At 38.3% G+C, this 27,705-nt stretch overlaps 1 protein-coding gene across 4 annotated transcripts in view; it reads right to left on the bottom strand.

The window, feature by feature from the left end:
- LOC124156056 (oxidative stress-induced growth inhibitor 1-like) overlaps positions 1 to 27,705 on the bottom strand; it is a 102,050-nt gene that overhangs the window by 27,773 nt on the left and 46,572 nt on the right. Inside the window, exon 1 of one of the 4 annotated variants that reach the window (XM_046530359.1) lies at positions 2,249 to 2,361. The exons of 2 other annotated variants lie outside the window; for them this stretch is intronic. The gene's annotated coding sequence lies outside the window, so the exon portion shown is untranslated. Of the gene's footprint in view, positions 1 to 485; positions 497 to 2,248; positions 2,362 to 27,705 lie in introns of those variants that run through there. One more of the 4 variants, XM_046530363.1, reaches the window with a different exon arrangement.

The following is a 27,705-nucleotide window of genomic DNA, read 5'->3' as shown; positions in this document are numbered from 1 at the left end:
CATTACATTATTAATTCTTAATTTAACTTTGCAGAATCTTTCCATAACATTATTAACTCTTAATTTACCTTTACAGAATCTTTACATTAAAAGTATTAATTCTTTTTTCGGGGATAACGCGTAACATATGAAACCTTTAAGTTTTAAATTAAGTAAATCCGCTGCTTTAAGAATTTTCTCAATTCATTTTCCTCCTATATTGATATCGCGAGATCTAAATCACAGTAAAGATTATTGCACAATGGATTAAATGGTACCAAATGACAGCAGTCCCTAATGCTTATTAACGATACAAGGCCTAGGAACTAGGATAAGAAAAATCAAGCCTGGATTTACAAGGTGGTTATAGTTTAAAAGCTCACCCAGTTACACCAAAGTACGCAAAGGAACCTACCGCACGGAGAAATTCTCGTGTAAGCAATATTCTCAACCAGATGTGTACTACATAGAGAAAATTACTCAGCACAGCAACCCTTTCTTCGGACTGCTCGAAATAAATATTACCGAAAGCGCTTGTGACAAATATTAAGGTAGCGCAGAAGCTAGGTTCAATTTCAACACTGTTTCCAAATAAAATCCCCATCAGCAACTGTACACCTACCAAAACGGTATAAATAATATTTCAGTATGGTGGCATTGAAATTCTTGGGAATAAGGTAACTGTGAATAAAACACAATTGAGTTTTCTTTTATTGAACTTTAAGAATAAGATTGCAGTTGCCATTCCTTTTTACTTCGGACGAAAAACCCTCGCTTACATCTACCTCCGTTCAAAATTACCTACTATGATAAGGAGAATCGCAGTATGTCACATCTCATTCCAACGCGCTCGTTGTCCGCCTTGTATCTATGGAGCTATACAACAATAAGAGCTAATCTGGTTTCCATTCTCATAAATTGGAATCGGTCGATGTTACATTAAATTTTACATACGAACGATGAGGTTATGTTTTCAGATGGCCCTTAAACATGAGACGTAACGAGAACAATGAGAAGCCGTAAAAATTTCTCTACTTACTCGCTGGGAAATCAAGCTTCAAAGCAAGACGAAAAAACTCCCGGCGAAAGAAATGTCGGGGCAACCTTCGTGATATTTACATCGGTAAGAAAACTTATAATACTTGGGGAACAATGCTACATTGAATTTTTTCTGCCGGTACACAAGAGTGATAAAAGTTAAACGGGTTAGCAATTGTGACAGCAATCGCATGTTTACCAAGTCTTCTCCACCAATTTTGCTTCTTGCGACTGCATATCACAAAGGAATATTTCGGATACAGAAACTACACACGTGCCATACTGCTCCACGAAAATCATGTAAAATAACGAAGGGAATACTGTGAAGGTTGGATTGCATGGATACAAAAACTTCCCTACCAATGCTGCTTCTTGCGACTGCACATTATAAGGAATAAATGGAATATAGAAATCGCACACGCCCTAACGTTCCACGGAAAACATGTAAAATAACGCCACACGCATGAAGATAATTCGGTATCCTTTACATTTACTACATTTAACCTCTGTTTGAAAAACATTTTCAGCTGCTACACAACGTGCGACACAGGAAACCAGCTGATAGTATGTATGAGCTTGATATTCTTGGAAACTATCACCGTGGCAGTGTATACTAAGTGGGCACAACCAGAATCTTGCGTTCAAGTAATCCTCACCCTGGAAGTGGTTACCGCCAGGAAGAGTGAGGACAAGGAACCGTCAGAGGAAGTCTATACAGTAATAGGAACCGCGAGTACATAGCAGTCGCTAGTCAGTACCTGATACTGAAATGTAGCGTTATTGATGATCGATACTGGAAAGTAATTGTTTAGTCCACCTCGAAAAAATACACTAGAAAACTGTCCTACTTGATCTTAATATCAGGAAAAATGGACCTCGAAAAAATAAATTTTATACATATGCATTTATATTGAAGTGGACTCATCTAGAATCGCGAGTAAAAGTAATCGTCACATTGGAAGTGGTTACAGCAAAGAATAAATAGTAAGTACATAGAGGGAACCGTCATCCGTGGGAGTGGATACAGCCAGGATCCGCGAGTACTAAGTATTCGCTACTCAATACCTGATACTGAAATGTAGCATCAGTGGCGATCGATACCGGAAAGTAATTGTTTCAGGCTACTTCGAAAAATCACTGGAAAACTCGCTAAACGTCCACAATGAGCGAGGATCGAGTCGCAAGAATCGCGACACCGCGCAACGAGCGCGCGCGAAACACACAGGCGTACCTTTTGGCGATCACTGGAAGAGGCCGGTTCGGGATGGCGGGAATCACTGTTACTCCGCGGAGAGGAAAGACGGATCGACCGACTCGGGTGAGCACTCAACGCCGACTGCCGCTTCGGACGGAAGCAAGACGATCTTCGCGAAGAGCGTAATCGCCTTGCGCCGCCGCCGCTGTTTCGACATCTCGCCGCGTACGAGCTGATTGCATAAGCAACGCGTTTCCGTGGCAACCACCCCTCGACTCTCAATGAGTAGGGGAAGCAGGGTTGAAGAAGCGAGCCTGGAGATGGCAAAGATAATAATGTTCCGGACGAATGAGTCATGAAAACTGGCGACGTTTACTTCCCGTGACGCAGGCCAAAGCGCGGTTTTTCTACCCATAAATCGTCGACCACCGGCCGGCAGACACGCGAACAACAAACTCTTTCGCGATGAGAACGAAAACGAGTTTACTTTTCGAAGAAAAGATGTACCGCATCTGGGGAAGCGATGATGAACGGAACTTAGCCACTTGATGCATTTTTCAATTCCTCTTTTCAACGAGAATGAAATGCAAATACGAATAATATTCTGAGGGAATCACGACTTAAGAGATAGTTTCGCTGGAAGAACCACGAAGGAAAGAAACTTTATTGCAGGGGAAAGAGTTACTCTTATTTTAAATGAATACCAGCTAAGAAGGCAATGGCAAACAACATATTATCATCATATTGAAATTTAATTAATCAAATCGTTGCATCACTTCAATCACGCACAATCGAACTGACGAAGGGACATTTCAAAAATAATTTAGGCTTTTTCGGGAAAGTCTCAAATGAGCTAATGGAGCTATTTTCATAGACTATCCTTTTGAGTTTCCCTTTTTAAATCTAAAAAGGATACCACTCGAAAGTACAATGAGGGCATTATATGCAACGCGCGGGGTTCAGAGTCATCGATATGCCGTCACAACAATATTATCGCTACAGTTATTTTAGCATCATGCATATGACTCTGGTCGAGATAACCCTCGCGTTTGTGGTATTTATTCTGGTTGGAGCGATACTATCACTCCGATATGAAACCGCTCTATTCGTGATGAAGAGTCGGCTTCCCAAAATATACATATCAACGTTGAAATATCACATCCTATAAATACGTGTTTTCAGCCGAAACTTAAGGAATGTGGAATCAACTCACACTTTTAATCCGAAACTAAAGGTTTAAATTCCTCCTACAATTAATTTCCTGAGACGACCCGAATTTCGAAGCATGAGGTCATCTTAAATTAACATAACGCATTAGATCCCCGCTATGCGATGGGTTCAACTAGCAAAGGATTCATTATACGATCTCAGCTGATGTTGCGAACGCTTGTTACAATTTAAAACTTAGCCGCTTTCTTTTCACTTGCACAAAATGCCCTCGAGTATGTAATTTACGTTTTATAGGTTAATTAAATTTATTATTTTACACAGCAACATTAATATACGTCGACGCCAGGGATGCCAACTTACAAAAAATATTTGGGCGCCAAAACGGGGAATTTACCCCAGGAAATTTTATAAGAAGTGAATTTTAAGTTTTTTAAGCAACTTAGAAGAGTCATATGATCTACATTAGAACCCTGATAACTCGAATCTCGATATCTAGACACTTCGGGGAAAATCGACAAGTCTGACACATTTTTTCCTCACACCCGTTACGAATTTTTGAGGGGGCTTGGGCCCCCTCAGGCCCCATGGAGTCGGCGCTACTGGTTGACGCTGATAAAACTAATTCCTGTGCCGGAATCAATGCCGATTCAACACACGATGGAAATCGATTTACAATCCTTACTACAGAACGGATTAACATCGCAAAGCAAGTGTCCACTATAGTTCAAAATAGGTGCCTGAACATAATGTTGTATATACGTCCAATCCCTGATCGTAGCAATAATTATATATGTTTAAGAATTTTGGAGGCAAGATAAAAAAATTAAGATAGAAATGTTATCGTCACTATATACCAACTGAATACAAGAATAATCTCGAGATAGCAAACTCACAAGGATTTGAGGTATAGTGCGGCAACGATTTGATAATAACCGCCCATCAGCAACCCGTTACAAGTCTCGGCACTGCACTGAACGTTTCTCGAACGCTATACATGCGTCGAATACCATATCGTCGCAACATTTTTATGAATTTTTTAAATTTCTGGAGGCAGTTTTTTTTTTAATTGAAGGTAGAAATTTTATCGTCACGAAATTCGGGCTAAAGGCAGAAATGTTCTCGAAAACATAAATTCCGAGTGATGATACAATGATCCGAGTTGGAAGGATCGTGCGGGTTTCTTCATACAAGTCTGGGCGCTGCACCCAAGTGCGGAGGGACACAAAGAGCGTCGTTCACTTGCACCGCCGCAGTTACCGCAAAGAGTACTTTATTTTTATCTGCAAGTCTTAAGGACGAAAGATAAACGATCTTGGGTCGCTGCGCAATACGTATCCTATGGCGCACACTCAAAAGTCCAGGATAGGCTGCAATTCATTCTCTCCGAGCCGCCCAGGCTAATTCGTCTCTGATGTGGCTACGCACTCGAGCTTTTTTTTTCTTCAACGGAGGGCAAAAAGGATCTCCTATTTTCTGGAAACGACATGAATTCTTAGATGGACGAGAAATTCGTTCCCGTTCAATAAAAGAAATAATTCACGAAAATCTGGAAGTAGAGGGATTAGGTGGTACTCCAAAATGGCGCGATGAAGTTAGAAATCACGTAATATTTCAACCTCACACTAAAAGAGCGACACTTAGGTTTAGCATTTAAGTACATTGGCAAACACAGATTGAACGCCACTGTATCTTAAGTTTTTAGTGTGCCAAGATTAATGTAAGGTTAACTCAGCTTCAGTGAATAGGCCCCATAACATTTATTTTACTTAAAAATTTACACGTTTAACATAACATGTGATGGGGTATACATGAATGCCGCGGCCATGGCGTTCTGAATGATCAATAAATGTATCTTATTCTTTATCTTCCTTATTTTGGGAGTTCCGAACCCCCCTTATACGTCTGTTCCTTGGAAAGAAGGCAATAGACTAGACTAGTGGATTTTGTTCAAATTGGTATCTTTTGCGTTTTTCCTCAGGGATCTTACAGGATATAATTAAGAACTCAAGCAATCAAAAGAGAGGAATCTCTAAGAAAAACAAGAAAATAAATATCTTAGTGGAAGAAAAACAAGCCAGACACATAAGGATAACTTGGAATGACACAAAAAAATAATTCCTTAAAACCAAAATTGTTCTCCAGGAATACCTCATGAATGAAAAACATTCGCAAAACACGCTATTGATGAATTATTTTTCAAGCCGCATCAGATGATTGAGGCTTTAAAGGTAAACAAATAAAAATTAGTACGTTAGTGCCAGTGCTGATAAAGTACACGATTCTTTTTGAGGTACAAAAACGCATGAGGAAAAGTAAAAAAAATAAAAAAATTATTTGTAAGACTGGTTTTTTGCAACATCGTCACTGGTATGAAAACAAATCTCATAATGACTGCATGGATTCACCCTTCCCCAAAAAATATGCTAAAAATGTAAGTGCCCCAGCGCAACGTTATTAAAATTTAAAAAATAACATTAACAACAAAGAAAAAATAGAAAGTAAGCATGAAAATTTGAAAACAAGCTAAGAATCAGTCATTTTTTCATTCAATAGTACATTATGAAATGATCTTTTTTTCGCTAGCCAAATGGTATTAGAAATTTATTACATATATACCGGAATAAATTGCAATTTCCTTTTAGATATTGATGCGCGAAGGACAGCAGTGACGCTTTCTACCAAGGACAATTGAATTTGAGACCATACAATTTTTCGTTACACGTTACTTTTCCCTCGGAATCTTTCGCGCAAGATATTATTCTCGCAAATGCGCCGTGTAACACAGCCTTCAGAAAGACAGCTTATATTGCTGAGATCTGTAGATGACTAAGGGGAAACATCGTGGTCAATGAGATAAACACTACTCACCACCTGGCGAGAGTATTACCAGAACCGCCTTTGAGTGAAAGAGTTTTACTGTGAGCGAGGGTGTTGAGGTGGACAGTTATCGCTTGAACATCCGCAGGCCACTTCAAGCTGTCGCCCGCGCACGCAAGTTCAAACATGAGGGAATGAACGACGTGACGTCGCTAGCCAGATGCCACTATAATATCTAGGCACAGAGATCTCGTGACGGAATCGATCCTCGTGCAATCGGCACGTGCGAAATAAAATCACTGGCTAGATTCCATGGCCATCACCACTCGCATAACAATACCCAGACTCGCGGAATGACATGCGTGCGGTTTACTGCCGCATGTCAAATAAAATCACACATTTTTCCTAATACAAGCTCCACTTACAGTAAACGCGAGATCAAATCCTGGTGACGAATACCATACTTTAACCAATCTGCTTGGAGATAAACAACTCCTTCATACATTATTAACCAAAAAACATGAAAAATATGAAAAAACAACATAAGTTATAATCTAAAAGAAGACACTAAAAGGTCCGTCTATTTTAAGGATTTCCTTCAATGTGCAACTTCACATGAGTCCCTAACTTTTAACTAAACTAAAATTGATTGTTTGAGGCGTAACTTGGTGAAAGCGATTCATAATTAAATTAAAGAAGAAGAACTTTGTGCTTTCACATTAATATGTGAAATAATATTAATGTGAAAGCACAAAGTTCTCCTTTTTTAATTTAATTTTAGCTGAACGAAAACTAGATATAAACCGGAGAAAATTTTACCTACTCATCATGATTCCACGAGGTCTCTATACCTTTGGAGGCGTCAGACTTACCTACCTTAGAAAAAAAACATAGATTTCAACCATTCAAAAACCGCAACCTTATAATACAGTCCCTCATTTCACGGTGGATCCCAAGCATATTATTATAATCAGTCCCGGTGCCTAACGCAATCGCAAATTTAAATTTTCGCATGATTTGGGCTGACACTTCGTTCGTTCGACCCCCAAGTGAGAAGTGGCACTCAGATTGAGAACACCACCATTTAATCCTCTCATAAATTCCCACATATGACGCCCGAGGAGATAACGTTACCTCATGTAGCATTACAGAGTTATACGGTTCGCATGCTAATACAGTCATCAATATTGAGCTAGGCTCTCCGTGGCGCGACGCGGCGCGAAGTTTTAATGGAATATTTCGCCATCGAAATTACAGAAAGGAAACATTTTTCCCATCCCTTTAAATAATAGCTCAAGTGATAGGTTTTCAGGGGGAAAAAAAGTGTTCGCTCGACCCATCATTTTCTGAATCACTGTCTCTTTTTCCTTCGCTTTTTCCATCAATTTCCATATTCACAACTATATTTCAATTAAAAGCTAGTTACAATCGCTTTATGCGGCCGTGCGTTCCGATTGGCTGAAGGACGATGAAAGAGACGATTTTCAGCGACGGAAAAAGGGACGTGTCGAGAGGTGGTAAAAGGGATGGGACCCATCACGATAAGGAAGTGAACTAAAATCTTCTAAAATCAAGGACAATACAGCCAAAGAATATGGTCAAAGGAATACTGTGCTTTTATTCCATAAAAATCATACCACCGCAACACCACCAGCTTAAGATCAAAGATATTTTCGGAGAAAAACGAGATCGCGCGCGTTTTTGAAAAATTGGTCTTATTTGAGCAACTGCGTCTCAGCGACAGATCGAGTTTATGTAAAACGGCATACTAGTCCACAATTTGCAATCATTTATGAGTATTTACGATAAGTTTCAAGTCTCTATCTCAAAAAAAGGCATTTTGGACTTTTGTCCGGGTTTTTCCGATTTCGGACCACTGTGCATCGGGGGAAATGATTGCGTGTTACGGTCATTTTTCCCTCATCATTGGAGCGATCGCTGGAGCTGTCACTCGGAAGGGATAGAAAATACGACCGTGTGATTCAAGCTTTATCCTAACCCCGTTGAAAGCCCGAGAAGATTCCATTCCAATAGCTTATCGGGAAAGCATCGAATCCAGCTACGAGAGAAGCTGAAAATTAAACAGAGATGTCCGAGTCATGAGAGCACATTGTAAGACCGCGTGCAGCGGAAGCGGATAAGGAAGATAAGAGGGGAGGGGGTAGAAAGGATGGAGGGAGGGGGGAGTATCGGAAGAGTGGAGTGATTGGCGCTCCGCGACCGACATCAACGCCATAAGCGCACTTATCGGAAAGAGGAGCACTGACCGAAACCGCCACTTGGCATATCGATCCTTGGACCTCCTCGAAGGGCAAACATGCTGACCTCAACAGTGCACAGCGGCGAGCCAATGAAGAGTTACTTGTCGGTAAAAGAGAAAAAAAGTCTCAATCTGAGACAAAACGGTGTCAGATATTTTAGGGCCCCCGCGCACTGGCAACTGTTACAAAGCAACTATTTAGTTGCTTTGAGGAAGTCCGTATGACTGCATTGGCACAGCAAGACACGGCATTGACTGTGAACCCGCGCACAGGCGACTTTTTAGTTGCTGCAACTGCCGTGTGTTTCCTACGGACTTCAACAAAGCAACTAAATAGTTGCTTTGCAAAAGTTGCCAGTGCGCGGGGGCCCTTAGGAGGCTGGTTGGAGAAACAGGGTTCCCACTCTAACTAAATTATATAATTCACGGTTTTTTCCAGGTTTTCCCGGTCTGAATTGCGTCAAATTCACGGTCTGTTTATAAGCCATTTTAGGAAGAAATATTGATGACATAAAAATCACCGGCCGCACGTTAACTAAAAATACAGCAAAGGCGATAAACGCCTGGAATGCAAACGCAGCAATGAAGGTGCTCTTATTTCGTCGCCTATCGTTAACAAAATTTAGGGCCGGCTAAAGGTTGTGAGAGGGTAAATGAAGGGTGACAAGGAAGTGAAGAGGTGTCCTATTTCTCGCCAGGGTTAATGATCGCTTTGGTTAAAGGTCGTCCAATCACAGCCTTAAGGTCTGTGTGTCGTCATAACACACGGACCAATATTTGCGCTTCGAATATGCGTGTGCAGACAAATGCGTGGACAGTGTCTGCGAGAGACTGACCTTGAAATATGATCGAAAAATCGATTTTTCTTTTGATTCGCCAATCGTAGATCTACAATCAATTTCGAGAGGTTTTTAAGGTTTTGCGACGAATTTCACGGCTACTTCCAGGTTTTTTTCAAGGTAGACGAATTTCACGTCTTATTCAGGGTGTTAAGGTTTTCACGGTTGAGTGGGAACTCTGAGAAACGAAGTAAAGTCGGGGATCGGCTGGGTGTGGTGGCTAGAGAGTTGGCTCTCCACTTGGCGGGCTCGGGTTCAAATCCCGGCGTTGGCAGAGAATTTTCAGGGACTGCCTGTCCTGCTGCAATCCCTGCTTGAATATTGTGTGGAGAACATTTCAAGCGTATCACTCCGTCCGTCGTATGGGACGTTAAGCCGTGGTCCCCCTTGGCGCCTTTCGTTATGAGTAGGCTAATGCCGACGCCGGGTTTCTCTCCACCCTTCCTTACCTACCCCTTCCCTCATGGCGCAAATGGCCTCAGCTGTCGGTCGCCTCCTCTAAATACCATAACAAACGAAGTAAAGTGAAACCTGTCTTTACAATCACTCCTACAAAGCGACCACCCCTCAGAATGACCAGCGTTTACGCAGTCAATCGTCCGCAGGCTCATGGTATTTAATTCCCCTATTGACAGTCCAGCCATCAGTCTGATCAAAGACCAGGCCCCAAACCAGGGCGGGACAGAGGGGGCTCGTGCCACGGGCGACAGATTTCAGGGGACGACATAATTTGAAACGCTTATCTTTTATGTTCCTTTCGGGAAATTCCGCGTGGAAATCCTTTTAACTTATATGCCCTCATTGCCCCATTGCGACTTCCTTAGCAAGAGCCGAAGGAGCGATTTCTGCTGGAGAGCCTAACTAGAGGCCTTCAAGCGAACAAAAAACCTAAGCTATTCCCGTTCGGCTCTCGTGGCCGTCTGAGGTTCGGTTTACCCAACCGGACTAATGATATTCACGCTGCATTTCCCGAAAGGAACATACAGGGTGTCCCATTTATCTTGACCACCCGAAATAACTTTTTGTCCAGATGCAAATTCAAAAATGTGTCAAGCAAATGTTCATTAGCTGTCAGGGGGACATTAATCAGCATGATTGCCTTCCTTGTAGCTTTGTTCTTTACAAAGATATGAACAACGGTGTGTCTTTTTCAACCGAATGTCTTTTTTAAATGGCACCCTATATTTTTTATTCGGCAATTCATATCCTTTCCTATAACTCCTCCTGTTCATATCTTTGTAAATAACAAATCTACAAGGAAGGCAATCCTGCTGATTAATGCCCCCCTGACGGCTAATGAACATTTGCTTGACACATTTTTGAATTTGCATCTGGACAAAAAGTTATTTCGGGTGGTCAAGATAAATGGGACACCCTGCATATTCAATTTTCACTGACATTGTTTAGTTATAAGATGATTTTATTCGTATGTTGAGGAAGAAGATATTCTTCCCAGACATACAAATACACTTCCCCATGGCTGTGCTCACGGCGAGAAATAAATATTACTGAAGGTATAACTGAAATGCGCAGAGGGGATTGAGTTATATCGATTTGATGTAGAACGCTGAATTCGCATTTTAAAAAGGCACCGAGTCAGAATGAAATACTATGGAAACTCAAAGGAATAACTCTCATTAAAATAACAAACCGATTGTACAACGTCACGGCTGAAATTACAAAAGGCATCTGGCTGCTCTCACATCCACCCCATTCGATTACCACTTGGTGATCATACGTATGGAAGATCAAAGCTAATATGCTGCACCTAATAACTGCAGAACCAAAAAAGTAAAAATGAAAGTGGATAGGAATGAAACAAATATCATTCCCGAGAATTTTGAAAGCCGATAGCACCGAAGTCAAAGCCACCAGAAAGAGTGCGAAAACTAGGAGATGCAAACTCTGCAACGATGATAGCAATTCGTCAGCACTGGATTTTTTATGATCCATGCAGAGCTAGCAATTGAGCAGTGAATTCGAAGTTGCACACATTAATCACAAAAGAACCCAATGAAAAAAACTACACTTAGCATTAATGACTGCATTACTCAGGTCTTAAAAAACTAGCAGAATAAATTTATAGCCCGTATCGAGCACATTGCAAAGAACCCAACCGTATGTGAAAGAGTAATGATTACTCTTCTTATTGAGCTATTACTATCGAAATAGAAACGATATTAAAATGGTCTCTAATACTAGAAAATATTAACGAACATTTATATGAGTAAATGTTTCTAACTTACGTCACATTTCCTCGGAAAAAATCTACAATATGCAAAAGCCATTAAAAATGAAACGTTTAGAACTCAAAACTAATTAATTACGTAGTAAATTACTTAACGCTTTAATAATTACCAGAATACCAGACATCGTAATAAAGGTTGTCGAAGAAAGGGTGCAAGTTCTATTTTTACGTTATTTCTAAGTATTTTCTACTTCTACTGAGACCTTTCTCGGTTAATTGATAGTAAATATTTCCCTGAAAGCTTTTTAACATTTGGAAAATAATTTAAGGGAACCAAAATTTTCTTAAATTAATAACTATGAATAACTAATAAATCACGATGCACCTGCAGTAATCCTGAAATGAGAGCAGGGATAAGGTAAGAGGAATGAAAATGAGAGAGCCAGAGTCATTCCTGTTCATTGATCTCTTATTTTGCCCTCTCAAAGTGTTCCTTCAATTCATAAAGTGCACGTTATAATTGCCATTCCCCAAGAATTAACCAGCAGTAACCATTAACTACTTTCGAAGTGCGAGGTTGCCCAAGGAATGGAACTGGATCTCCTACCATAAAAATGAGAATATCACATACCTTTGCCTTTGTCCAGATCCTTGCTTATCAAAGCCATCGACGGGATGAATCGTTGAGTGAGCGAAGGGTTTCTAAACATCGCTAAGCTTGACAAATGAAAATTTACGCACAAATTTACGCTCGTTGCCCTTATACTATGAATAGAAAAAGTGGAAGAGAGTGAAGACAGCTTTCATTTTTTCTTACTCTTCTCCAATATTTTGATCACCTTTAAAAGCAATTCTTCCTCCTAAAGAACTTCCAAGAGCACGTTTTCCCTGTCTCATCGTTGGACTCTTTGTCAATTTTCAAAAATATTTGGCGAACATTCTCGTTTTTTTTATTTAGAACCTTCAGCCAAGTCATCTTTCTTAAAGCATTAAAAAATTGACCTGAGAAGTAAAAACTCCTTCATCATCTCCGCACAGCATTTTCTGCGCCAATTGAGCACGTAACGGCAAAGTGGTCACACACAAACCGCAGTTGTGTACATTAATATTTTGCACCTACGATGGATCGATAGCCTCTCTGTTTGCGAAGTAGTACGCGGACACTTTATCGAGCAAACCTTCTCAACCTCAAGTGCTTACATGAAGAGAATGACAGTACAATGGAAGGTGCGAGGGAAGAAATCGATTGCAGTCGATACATCGTTCCGTGAGGGTCATCCAATTCCCCCAGAGCTTAAAGGCCATCGATCAACTCTCACCGACACACGTGAAACAACATTGCGACGTGCCTTCGAGACGGGGACGAGGCGCAGTTCACTCAAATCGCATCAATCATTCAGAAAATAACATTCGACGCCTTTCCCACGCGCTTTTCTCCGTAAAATATCCATAAATTCACTCCGTGGCCAAAATTAATTATGAAAGCGCAGAGGAAATTTCTGCACGCCCTAATGTTTCCAGGGAAAGGTGAGAGTGGGGTCCTTCATTTAAGACTCGAAATTGAAATACAGCCAAAAAAATCGGCAATGTCAAGAGAAAAATAAGTTGCAATAAAACAAAATATATCTCATTCGTATATTCTCTCATAAATTAAAAAAAACCGCGAAAGTTGAGGCCCACTTAACAAAAGTTGTTGACAAAATTAGTCTCGGATCATTAACTCATTTTGCCTACCCCTTTAATCATTTGGCTACTCCACTCACTCAACAAACGTAGCGCATGGAAGGCCGGTTAATAACTCGTAGAAGTTTTTCCGCCTTTATAACTTTTCTTAATTCACTGTAGATCGTTGAATTTAGCTACTTTAGAATCTAGGAATGTGTTTTATTTTTTTAACACTTTTTCTTAGTTCATATCTCGGAAGATTGGTTGACATGGAACTATAACTATCAGAGACAAAATACTAAAGATATCATAGGATATCATATGAGGGGGTGAAAAGGCAAGGGGTATAAGTGATTTTTTCCAAACAGAGTTAGGTGAAGCTAATTGAGAGAAGATATATACTAAAACTTGGTTGCCAAGGGATACGAGTGCTTTCTGTTCTGTGATGAAATCGAGTCTAAAATTAAATACACTTCTAAATATCTAATTGATCTCGTTTTTTTTCTTTGCCTGATTTCTGTGCCTATCCATGCTTGGAAAAAAGAATTCACTTGCACGGTTGGCTTCTCACCCACTCATATGACATGTACACAATGCAGCATCTACTATCTTTCTTCACTTCACCAGCCTTCCTTGCGTCCTTACACATGCATTACTGCCTATTATGCTCAATCCAATAAACATGCCAGTTTCACATACCTTCCGGCAGCCAGTTTCCTAATCCACCGTACATCGTACTTCCTGGTTTGTCTGCCTTACCAACAACAGAATCTTTCCAGTCTTCGGCATATGAGCAACTCTCATCATTTCTAATCTTCCAACACACTTTTTAATTAAAAATAAAATTCCAATTGCTCAGGAAAATATATTTCACAGATTTTCCGAGATCAACGGAGGATAATCTAACCAAATTGCAACAAATATTTGAAAATAAACATCATAATTTTTCAAGGCCTTTCGAATGTGAAATCTACATCATATTTGCCAGAAATGTTCATTTTTCTCGAGGCATCAACTCAAGGTCAAATTTCCCATGATAAAAGTTGAAATAAATAAAATTGTATTATTCATTCAGTTCCTTGTACATTATTCTCGGAGTTGGTACATTCTTGGCAAATAAAAGTATTTATAGAGAGAGATTGAGCATTGGCTTGTTAAAATCCTACAGTTCATCACATACATGCATGTACGCACACCTATTTCTGCCATGGTATATTTAAAACACCGATTAAAGCAATTACCATGTCTACCGATTAGAATCTCTTCTCTACTCACGATTACTGCCACTTATCTAACAATTGATGTTTCTTTTATTCTTTATGTGAACTATCTAATCTGCCGTTGCAATTCAATTCAGCTACAAGAATCAATCTTCCGTCTTATCTTCTAGCTTCGTCAGCTTCCTCGACTTTAAAATCAGGTTTCAAGCATGTGAAATCGCATTGGATTTACCGAAAGACATCGGACAATCGCGCAAATACGAATAGCGGAGCCTCCAGTTTTCATCGCGTCGGTTGGCGAATACCAATAACTCATTCTTCTTCATCACGCACGCTACAAACGAAGAATATCTCAAGCGTCAATGCCACACACAGTCCTTCACCGCTGTTAAATGGTCAGTCTAGGAGATCCGTTCGCGTTCCGCCACTGAATTAAATGACGTTCAGCCACCGGAGCAGTATTTACGTCAACAAGTCCACAAGGAAAAAAAAATTCCGGACCGGAGATCCTAATCGGCTTCTGATCCACGTGACACCTTTACCTAGACGAACCGTCGCCGCGGCACGAGAATAGAAATAAGTGAATCCGACACGGAAAAGCTAATGCTTTGAAAGCCAGTTTAGAGCGTTGTTAGAAGGCGGGATTGACCTTAACGAGCAGAAGTGATGCGAGCAAATATTTTCCTTTGGACTCCCTGCAAGCGTGACTACGATTCACGTGTTTTATGGAGAACTTCAAGTTTAATCGTTGGAAGAACAATCTCTTACACTATGATATGGACGTTAAAACATCGGCGAATATATATAAACGTGTTTCTGCGTATTGAGCCAAGATTGAAATAGCAAAAAAGTAATCGCTTGACGAAATGTATGGGTTTGATTTGCTAATAGTGGTTGGATTTAGCTTTCAGGACGTTTATTTCGATTGAAATTTTCGTTTCTTCAAAATATAATGCTCACGAAAAAGACGAGTATCAGGATTTAATATAAGTATTTATAAATACTTACTTTGCCAAATGTTTCCATTTTCCACAATAATACGGGGTTTTTATATTGGCCTCGGCATTAGGCAGCATCCGCGCCTGTGATCATGTTTCCTCTGAGGTTTTAGCTACACCGTCTAACTTGCTACGGTAAAGCCCCAAACCTCTACGCAAGGTTTTTTCAATCTATGTCGTATCAAAACCGACTGTTTTTAAACTTATGCAAACAAAAACGCACACATATTCCCTCAATCATCAAAATAATTTTAATATAATGCTTCTTCTCCCAGTACCTTACGTACATTCGACGAAACTGGTGAGATGAAATTAGTAAATTACCAAGGTGAACTTTAGAATTTACCATTACAACACTCAACTTCACTATCCAGGAACTTAGTTACGCTGGCCCTACTCCAGAAACTTAAGGTCACGTTTTTTATTATTTTCTAGCAGTTTACAACGCTGTAGGAAATTATATGGACCACGTCAATCAATTTTCAGCATTAAACAACGTAATTACAGATAAATTCAAAGCTTAGAAATATCATTGTAAACGATCCACATATAAAAGCACCCATGCGTAAAAAAAATGCTCTAACGAATTCTAACGCTATGCCGGTTAAGGCCGTATTGATAGAACTAGTAAAATATTGACTATGCAATGTATTAATATACAAAAGATAATATACTTGGAAATGAATGAAAATTTTCCCTCAAACAACAATAAATTTATTTGGAAACGTAATATAAACAGATGCATCATTAAGAATGGTGGTAAACGACATTCTGCTAGCACTAAAATGTGTTTCAAAACAGGAACAATTTAAGCTAATTGGTAAAAGAGCAGAGCACTCTTGAATGAAAATCGAGAGCTTGGCAATATTTCGCAACGTCAGGTTCATTCTTCCCAGAATGAGAAATGGTCTAATCGACAAACAAGTATTCCACACGTGAGTCATCACATCCGAGTTCACACCCACCCGCTAAATAACAGACCGTTCATCACCAAGGCCATAAAAACGACAAAAACCTCACCCACAACACGAAATTTTGATAGGAGCTCCGAAAAAGTAACTTCACAGAAAACACAATCGGTCATCTATAAGAATTGCGATGACATATCACCAAAGTCACTCAAATTTACAGAGCGAAAAGAGGAACTTTCGATGTATATTTTCTTAATGTTACGATCCACTAACGTGACGTTTCCCCTTGGCTCTGTTTACACATTTTTTTTCAGAAAAAATAACAAGAATATCGATACGCAGTTCAAGAAAAGAATAACTGTTCAAATCGATTGTAATGTAAATCTATGACAAATAGATCTCTGTCAACTTTCAAATGGAATCCTATCACACATTGAAACACATGATCCAGTATGAACAATTCCTCGATTACAAATGTAATACCTTATGTTGTATACACATAACTTATTGAGTGATTGAAGTTTTGGTAAGAATTTAAGTACTGACAAGACAGTTTTAACCCCCAAATAGCCCAAATGACCCCGACGAACTCAGCAAACATTCAATAACGATATTAGTATTAGGCATAAGGTAATTAAGGCATTAGGTAATAAGGCATTAGTATTTGGAAAGGGAAATATATACTTATGTTCGTCGAACGCCTATCACTCGGACTTTTATGGCTCCATTTTCTAATTAATCTAAGAAAATGTATTCAAAATTAACTGTTTAGCTTTTTAAATATTTTCTCGATGCCCAAATTTCTAGACCTCTAGATTTTCCAATTTTTACTTCCGACTCAACAAGGCTGGACTATTTGCTTTTTTAATTATTTTGATTATAGTTTATACGTAGTGCAAAAGACATGTTACTACTCACCTATTCCAACAGTGCATTCTTTAAATAGATTCATTCATGAGTGTTTTAACATACGTAGAAAAGTGGAAGGAAAATGAGGAAATTTTAACTTTCACAAAGAGAGGGAGTTATTTTCGCCCGAGGATACATCAGAACAATCTGAAGGTGGAAAAACTTCCGCAAGTCATGAACCGAACTTCCATGGGGTACGATGGTTGAGTCAGTGGGGTAGCCAAAACCAGAGGAGGGAGATTGAAATAGTTCTAGTGTTATTATTATAACTTTTCTCTAAAGGCAATGTACATACAATTTAAATGTCATATATAATTATGTAAAAAGATGCATCCATTATTTCATACCCAGATTCCCTTGATTGATCGAGTTGCAAATTCTGTTATAACCTTTGAGTAAAATTCCTGATGTTTTCCTCTATTGACCCTTAAATGAAAAAAGGCCACAATGGATAACCCATTTTGCCTCAGGAAGTTTCAAACTTACAACACCAATCCCTGGCTTTTCTACTGAGTCAGTCGCTTGCAGAACTCCGGTTCAAGAGCATCCCAATATATTCGATTAATTGTCTTAGCGTTTCCTGGAATAAAGCCAGAATGTAACGCCCAACTTATAATGGAGAAGGAAAGGTCCGAAAAAAAGACAAGGATCAGGAGATATATGGATGACGAATTGGGTGCGACTCATTCTATGCCCTTGACCTCTTTCTGAATAGCTCTTTGGGGAGCGTAGGTTTTTAGGGATGAGTCTTTGAGGACGAATATCTGTGGAGGCGGAGGAACAAAATGGAATATTCCATTCTGACAAGAAAGAATAAAAAAATCTACCCGATGAACCATTGCTTGCGTCCCACGCAATCCTCAGATTCATTTCTAGTCCACTATCAAAGTGGGTGGGGACATTACCAGGGGATGGTTTAGTTCGTAAAACAGACGGAGATGCATTACAATGGCGACAGTAAGTCGAAGTATGATCCCTTCCTAGCTTGCGAACCCGATCACAAACTTTACCGAATCATTCCCGACTGGAATTGAATTTTTCGTTGAATGCATAAACTTTTCTTCAAAAGATAAGTACACAATTGAAAAAAGAGACAAAAGAGTGCCTCCAACAAAAATATAAAACGAGAGCGCGTGCATGATTTTTATTAAGCTTTTTCATGTCCATTAACTTCTCAGAGGGACCTAAAGAAATTTAAACAGCAACAATATAAAAATAAAACAGAATAAGTTATGGAATAAAATTAAGTATTTTTTGCTGTTCTAGAAAGCGGTTAGCGTTTCAGTTTTCTGACGAGATATACACCTGTCACAAATATGATAATATCAAGACCTATCAATTAAACACACGAAAGCAAATGCACAAGGGGAACAAAAGCAAAACATGAAATACGCAATGTCAGCACTGATTGTTAAGTACATTACAATTGAACAATAACGAAATTCATTTATAGCCAACATTACCTACATGAAAAAATAATTATTTCAATCATTTTCAGTCCTTTGCGAAATCTCATTCACCAACTCATTTAAAATCTATAATCAAATTCGAAATAGCAACGCTTCTAGCATTCCAACACGAAGTTAAACTTTTCGCGTTTTACAGTGGAAAAACACAAGTATTTCTGCTCTATCTCATTATATATCCTCAAGAATGCGTGAAAACGTCAAATTACTTCCATTGGATCGCCATCGCTTATCTCGGCTCACATTATTCATTATATCCACATTAGAGGTCACCGTGACCTTGCCACACATCTATTGCACAAGCGGTTAACATTTCCGACAAAAAATTCTTTATCAAGCAAAGGATAAAAAACACATCATGCTACAGCACATAAAGGAGTTTCGCTGATAAAAAGGACACGATCGCATAACTCAAACACTTTTGAAAAAATAAAAATATTACAAACTGATTGCGTCTATAAACATAGTTATCAGAGGGAACGGCACGAGCTCTTGATCTTTTAACGGTACCACGTTGCATAGGGATGGTCAAACATTCATAACGTTCTTAATATACATTAAAGCTCACAGTGAACACTGCAAAGAAAAGGCAACAAATTTATCATACAAATTAGCGGCGCAGTCAGGTTTTTTAGGGACCAAAAATACCAATTTTTAACCAAAAAGAATGCTCATTGTAAAATATTCTCTCAAACTATTCAAAATTTAATTTAAAATACTTAAACGTATTTTTATTTGTGTTTTCCATGAGTTAGATTTTTTTATCAGCACAATATATATTTCAATAAATGAGAAGGAACATTTTTTCATCCTATTATGAAACATTCCACCATAAAAATTGTTTTCCGAATATGCTTCAACTCAAAATTTACTTGAAAATATTTTAACGTATTTTTTTTGCCATGATTTTAGTTTGTTTTTATTAGAGCCACATTTATTGCAATGTTTTGAGTAAGATAATTTTCTCATCCCACTATGAAACATTTCAATATTAAGATTGTTTTCCGAGTATGCTAACCATCCACATTTTAATTGAAAATATTTCAACGTATTTTTATTAATGTTTGCCATGCGTTTCGTATTTTTTATTAGCACCAAAAAAACTACAATAATTGAGAAGGATAATTTTCTCATCCCATTATAAAATATTTCACTGTTAAAATTGTTTTCCGACAGTGCTATAGTACATAAGACATATTTTACTCTTGAGAGCCTCGAAATATCTTAGTTGAATCAGCTCTTAAAAATGTCAATTTAATCCAAGAGCTACCCGAAGAGCATCTACCCACTGAAAAATTCTTCAATAATTTTAAACGAATTAATAATGCGAAAGAAAGAAGGGGCTGTGACACGTGACGGAGGCGTGACCTTCCCCCTTTCTCCTCCAATCACTCGCAGATACGCCTCCCGCGACCCTCTCCGCTCGAAGCGCGTCACATGTTTTATGGAACGCCTCGTCAGGGAGGGCGGCACAGCAGAGTGTTCATTTCCCAGAATGCGACCCCGAGCGCGAGGATTGTATGGGGAACAAAGGGGAGGAGACCATCAAAGTAGCAGCGGTTGAGCAGGGTTGAAGGAACGACGTGAGTGGGGGTGGAGTCGCTGCAAATGCACGGCGGTCCTGCCAGGCGCGAGAGATTACATCGAACTGACTGACCTTCGTGAGAAACAAATCGTTGCAGGCTGCATAATATCCTCTTCACTCCCAGTGTATGACGTATATCATACACCTGGTTTCTAATCGTTTCCTGATCATAATAATAATAATAAACGTCTTTATTGGGCGAGATTGGGAGTAGAAAGTCCCATCTTCCATCTAACCCCTCGTCAAACATGGAATATATGCAGTTAAATACATTGTCAAGTTGCTCATGAAATTACATGCAGAGATATTACATAAAAAGAAAAAGAAATTCCATTTTCAATCAACAAATAAAATTATAAGTTAACAAAGTTACCATTGACCAAGTGGAGTGCCTCCGAGCGCTGAGCACCGATTATTATCGTATTCTATACATTTTGCGCTGCATCTACGCACTACCACGCAAGACGCCTAAAAAGGCGTGTGGCAGGAGATGTTAGGACACCAGCCATCTACATATAAAAAAAATATTTAAAAAATTACGGCAAGCATTCATTAACTGCCCTAATGGTTTGTGGGAAAAACGAATTCCCATATCGATCCGTCCGGTGAAATATCTCTCTTAATTTATCACTTCAGTCGGACCTGGAAAATTAGTGGGGGCCTAAGACGATGTTCTCCGTGTTGCTCTTAAAGATATCTATTATCAATTTTTCAAGCTAGATCATACTCAGCTGTTTGCGGATTTATATTTTTATGTTGTATTTCGGTAGAAAAATTAGGCAAAGACAAAGTTTCTGAGGAAAATACACTTTTAGGTCTGAAGAGGATAAAGGGATTTACATCGGGACCGTGTGAAACTCATGAAAGACGTGTTTTAAATAGGAAAAAGCAAATTTGAAGATTATCCCCGAAGCAAAAAAATAAAGCCAAAAAGTTACCAAAGTCGAGGAGCAAGAACTTCCTCGAGAATTTGAAAGTGTATGGAGTGATGTGGCCGGATGAAGCACTCGGTAATATGGTCAGATTGGTGGGTAAATGGGCATTTACTAGTGGTCTGCGAGATAACCTTAGAAAAGGATATAGACCTATTGATGATATTTAGAACTAACAAGTACTTATTTGAATTTAGGTGATAAATTGATCACAAAATAAGCCTCTATTATTGTGTTTTCAAAGCTTTTTTTATTTTAAAATGATAAGTAAATTCCACGAAGTCATGCCTAACGCAATAGAATCTGCATTAGATACTCTTCAAAAGGGCTTTTTTTTAAATAATGTTCATCATTCACGCATAGTGAAGTGACAATTGGCATTTTTTATTTCATTTAAAAAATTCATTGAACGAGGCTCTCTCGCGAGAATTTGCAAAATGAAACACTGCCTTTATTAACTACACCAAACTATTAATGACGCTAGTCCGCCGGACGATCGAAGGAGTTCTCGAGATGGTTACAGTTCTTCATATGAAATTGTAAGCTTAGAAATTTCCCGATAGGAATTTTTTTCATCTTTCTTGGTTACTATCATTGCAGCAGCAGTGACACAAAACGATACAAAAGGAGGAAAACAAGCCGCCAAGTAGGAGATGTTTTCACAAAACACGGAAGCCCTCCTTTTTTTCCCCAGCTGCGAAGAATCCCACGCCCTTCCCATACTCAGCTAACAAATGAGGACTTCCTTCAGAGGTACTCGTTGCGTGGACATTTCGGAGCGGGTATGAATTTCTAAAGAATTCTCGATCGTGAAGGAGGAGAGAAGACAAATAGCCTGGTCTATCTACTGAAATGATGCGGGAAAGATTGTCGATACGACAACACCCCGAAGAAAATTCAACGAAATTCTTAATCATAAGACGACGAATACTGGGCAATTTTGAAATCAGCGATGCAATTAAAATTTCTTAAGAACACGACCAACATTTAAACCCAAATCCTTGTATAGAGTAAATATTTTATGTTTTCGGAAAAATACATTAAAATACTGAATGAAGAGTAAAATAGGATGCGAGGTAAGATTTTTCAGAGAATCACCATCATAGCCATTGACGTAAAATATGTCAGGGCTACCTTTTTAATTATGTCATTTCCAGGAATTTCAATTTCGTATTTTCAGCGATATAAAAAGCTCTATCCTCGATTTACGTAAAGCTCTCGGCAACAGTTTTATGAATAGCATGATAACGGCAATTTATCCTAAGTTTGCAGCGATATTCATAGAGCAAGTAATAAGCTTAAGTGTAGCTTATAGGAAATCCCCTGAAAGTATAAGAATATGTATTAGGTGATATGATAAACCTGAAAGCGTGTATGGTACTAGAACAGGGCGAACAGTAGAAGTATTTAGTAGCTAGATTTTATGATAATACCTTATGAAATCTTAAAGATATCCTAGTAGATTGATTATAAATTTAAGTAAATAGGTGCCTTTAAAAAATTAGCCTAGTACCTGAGGACAAACAGAATGTATAACATTCTTAATTACAGGAAAAAGAAGAATGAAACTTTGTAAGGCTCACTTGTACATTAAAATAGGCACGACCCGGGTTTCGTAACGTAGTTACATCTTCAGATGACTGATATTACAAGTATTTTATATTTATACATAAATGAATGCGACAGTGAGGACATCTATCTCTAATATCAGTCACCTGAATATTTAACTACGTTACCATACCCGGGTCGTACTTATTTAAATATTATACAAGTGAACCTCACAAATTTTTATTCTTCTATTTCCAATAGGGAGAGGTTTCACATAGTCAAGCCTGAATTTATCAGTTGTATTCTTAATTACAAAAAAATTGAATTTTTTATCAACCCATATTCGGTACTGATCTCTATAATGGAATTTTCGGTTAAGAGGCAATCTATAAGTATGTTTACGCAGACAGATGATAACAGTGCCCATATATATGAACATCAGTTTCATTCGTAAAAATTATGTTACATTCGTTAAAATTATAGTACTTACTTCCTATGGAAGTCTTCAGCACATATCATTAAGTCTCAGATAGAATTGAAAAGTTTAGAATTCATTTTCACCACCACCAGGCAGAGACGAAACCATAGGAGGACTCGGTTTTACAGTGGTTATTGTAAGAGAAGTTAAATTCCAAATAGAGAGGGAGTTACCAGGAATATTTTTCCAGATGCTGGCAATTCATAGTGTACGTCTATACTAAAATTCCTAACAATCACTCATATTAAAATAATTTTTTCCACACAAATCGCTTTATACATCTTACATCATGTCTGTATCTTTTCTCAATTCCAAATCGACCTGAAATGGCCATCGAAAATTTATTAGCGATCCCTCATAATGCTTAATTACGTCCGATTTATACAACTGAAATACGTAATTAGTCATTAAATTTTATAAAAAAGAATAGTACTTGACGCAGCTTACTTTATAAGAGACAAAATTACAACTGCACATGAATATATTTATAACACTACCACTACCAAGAGAGAAAAAATTTCTAACCCTACTCGGGTCTAAAGGAAGGCAGCCAAAGTATCAATAAGATATCTGCGAAGAGCAGCGGTGACAAGAGTACCGAGAAATATGAGTAATGAATACAAGAGTCATTGAAGAAGGCATTTTTGAGATAAACAATCAATAAAAAGGATCAAAAGTATTGAGATAAAGCAGTGATCGATCAAACTAATGAAGAGGAAACTATCATATAGCGTATTAGACAAGGCCTCGAGGCAAGGACGATAACGCTGGAGGTACAAAGATGATTGGTAACAAAGATAAAAGAACAATCAAATAATAATCGGGCTTGGAAAGGGTAGGGCACAAATCAAAAAGAATCCTCGCGGAGGGGAATGGCCCAACAACATTCCCCTAAACTATGTGCAACCCACAAACCTAATACAATGCTACGAAATTTCACGCAGGGATTGCATTCAAAGATTTCCCTCTGTATTAATTTCCTCGCCTAGAATAAAAGTGAGGGATTGCATTCAAAGATTTCCCTCTGTATTAATTTCCTCGCCTAGAATAAAAGTGGGCATTACCCTTGGGTAAATGCCCGTAGTTTAGTTCCATGCACGGGGTATGGAAAGCACCCCTGGACCAAGATGGTACGGGGAATTTTGATGTTGAAAACGTGATTTTTAGGACTCATAAAACAGCAATTTTACACGAGTATTTATTAAAATAAAGTATATATAAATTGGATTTGGCGCCTCTTTCATAGGTGCAAGGGAAGGGTATAAGCCGGAAACCCTCCCTGTGGCTTCGTCACCGTATGCCCTTACATAAATCTTTCCGCTTAAGAGAAAATGTATCACAGGATATATGTCACCTCCTCATTCAGATGGAAGTTTGTTTTTCAGAAATCTCTAAAATTGACATCTTCATGCATAGTGTAAGCGAGCGTTTATTTGTTATCCTGTTGACGCTAGTTATCACTAATATTATCATCAATGAAAGCACTTGAGGCATTTTTACATTGTCACCGTGACGATGTATCGAGCAACGAGTATCTCTAGAGACAAGAATTGTACATTTTCATTTAAATTTTCCAATTCTCATTTTCAGGAAATCAAGTCCTAAACTTCCTCGACGTTTTTAAAAAGAAAGTATTACTCAAGGATTCAAATGGATACGGTTGAAGGAGTAGTTTCACAATAGTTACACGTATAAACGCATTTTCTGAATCCAACGGGCAGAAATAAATTTCACAATAGTGGTCAAATATGCCTTGAAAAGTATTTATTTCAATCAATACAACCAATCTCTCAGCTCTACAGGAAAATGTATAGTAAAGTTCCTCCTAGTTCCTTACAACGGCTTAAAAAATATGCTATAATTAGTTAAAAAGAGTTCTACCGTTTCTTGTACGGACTGAGAGAGCCCTAAAATAGCTTTACCTCAAATGCTGAATTAACACAACGGCCATAAAGATTTCATACGATGCCAATAAATTTTCATTACAAATCACTACAGTTCAGTATATAGCAGGCTTGGCAACGTGCCCACACGTAATTTTTCATTTCTTAAGGCTGAGTTTACTATGAGTTACCAACCCATCACAAGGGCTTTCTCCTATAATCGCCAGATTTGGAAAGGAAAATAAATAATGGTACCTTGACTTCTAACGGAGACCCAAATATTTTGCTTTAATTTAGTATGATCTCCGATAAGTCTTCAGCTTCCCAGTTGATTTCTACGGATTAAGATGAGCATACATAGCACGTTTCTTTACTTCCTATTTTCCTAGGATAGACATTTAAAACAATATATTAATGAATTATAAATATAGTCCAATCTCAACCTTCATTAAGAGAAAGTCTTCCTCAGTGCACTAAAAAACTATGAGTTTTCAAACTATATTAACCGCCTAGAAGGCTATGATGCTCTTCCCTCCCTCCATAAAGGATTATTATCCAGTTTGACGGTGGCAGGGAACTACAGCTATTATCTAAGAAATGTGGGCATTAGACACAAAAAATTTTATATTGCCTAAATGCGATGACCTAGCACTCTTCACCTGACAACAGAATGATATCATTAAGCAGTTAGCAACGCTTATCAAAAATGACAACACATGGATAAAAACTAGGAAACCTAATCCTACGGCTGAGTTTGACGGCTTTTATTCCGACTTCTTATCGCGTGTCAACCAGACATTATAAATCTCACTAGCATATTTATTGCTTTTATCAATCCCTCAAGCGTTATAAAATTATCTTCTTTCACATGATGCTATAAGTGACGCTAAATGAACTCCAACGTGAACGAAAAGTGATAGGGACGTCAATTAAAATTAGAATAATTCTGACTCCGGAAAAAAGTACTCATTTTGCCAAATCTCCCGTCAAAACTTTGAATTTTTGCTGGATGATAGAGTTTAGATGTGAATCAACCTTGCGACTTATAAAATTAAGACACAAAAATGCATTTTATGGGCCCCAAAAACGACAATTACTATTGAATATCAGCACAAAACTCCAGTGAAAGCAACGTAGACGTGCAAATTTTCGGCGAACCATGGGTTGTGTACAAGAATACCACACAAAAAAATGCGAAGCTATATAAATGGAAACACGGAATGATTGTGATACTCAGTCTAACAACTCGGGGAAGAGCAAGCATGAAGGAGAGTTCATGACTCCTGAGAGGACAGTGGGCCAAGGTCGGAGAAATCGGTGGACCCACAATGAGAACGAATCTTCTCCATGAAACTGGGCATCTGTGGGTTTATCGGTCAACTCGCGTTAGCCTCTATCAGGACGTCTCGAAGCAAACAGCAGCAAAGGAAGAAAATACTACTCATTCCAAACGTACTTCTTTGCAGTATTCTTGAGGTTGAATTATTGCCCTCGCGAGAACTCTCGACATTACTATTCCATAAAAATTAAGCGTCGATCAAGTACATGTACTTCCTTGTAGTATTCTTGTGGATGAATTATTGCCCTCGCGAGAACTCTCGACATTAATATCTATAGAATATTGTTATAGAATAATTCTCGCGAGGACAGTAATTCACCCACATGAATACAACAAGGAAGTACGAATGGAATGAATAGTATTTACTTCATAAAAAAACGATAGTGAAATAACAAGTCCACTAAAAATGACAAGCAAGTACTTCAAGTCTCACAAAATAAACTTTAAAGAAGATATAGAATATTTTTAAACAAATGACACGTAGAAACACAACGTTTTCATCATGATCATAACAAAATCGGACGTTGGTCAATAGGCACCACAAGCACAGCTGATAAATTGTTAAAATATATTGCATGCCAAAATCGACTTTATGTAGAACCGTTACGCGAAAAGTTCGCACATAAATTACGATCTTTCACTTATCCTTCACAACGCTTTATGATACAGAAAGAAAACACACCGAAAATGTGAAAATAAATATAATATAGCCAAATTTATTCAAGTATCCAAATATAATCACTAAGATTATTATTTATACTCCAAGATTTTGTCAAAGGGAAACACAGAACAAATTTTTATGATGCCCCCATTGTAACATATTAACATACGAAAAATTAAATGGAACTGAAATAATACTCAGAAATTATACAAAACGGAAACTCCATTAGCGATGCTAATCCAACATGCCCGCTCTCAGTTTTAAGGATGAAATGCCCTTGAATTAAGGAATCTAATCCCATACATGATGAGTCAACGGCTACAAGGGGACGCTGAGAGCTCTTAATATAGACTAATAAGTCACACTGCATTCCATCTATGGGCGTGGAAAATTTTCCGAGGATGCAAAAATAATGCAGTGGTACTTTATTTTCCTATGATAATAAATAAAACTGGCGGATGCATAAGAAAGCGTAGGCGCGGGCTATAGTTATTAACGGTATTACAGTCGTTTGGCGATAAATTTTGAACATGAATTATTTAAAGCAATATGTATTAGATTTAAAAAATGAATTCAACCCTACAAATTTGAATAGATATTATAATGGTCACGGTTTTTTTCAGT

Source organism: Ischnura elegans, chromosome 3 (genome assembly GCF_921293095.1).
Source record: "Ischnura elegans chromosome 3, ioIscEleg1.1, whole genome shotgun sequence".
NCBI classification, from domain to species: domain Eukaryota; kingdom Metazoa; phylum Arthropoda; class Insecta; order Odonata; family Coenagrionidae; genus Ischnura; species Ischnura elegans.
This window is presented reverse-complemented; position numbering and strand designations above follow the sequence as displayed.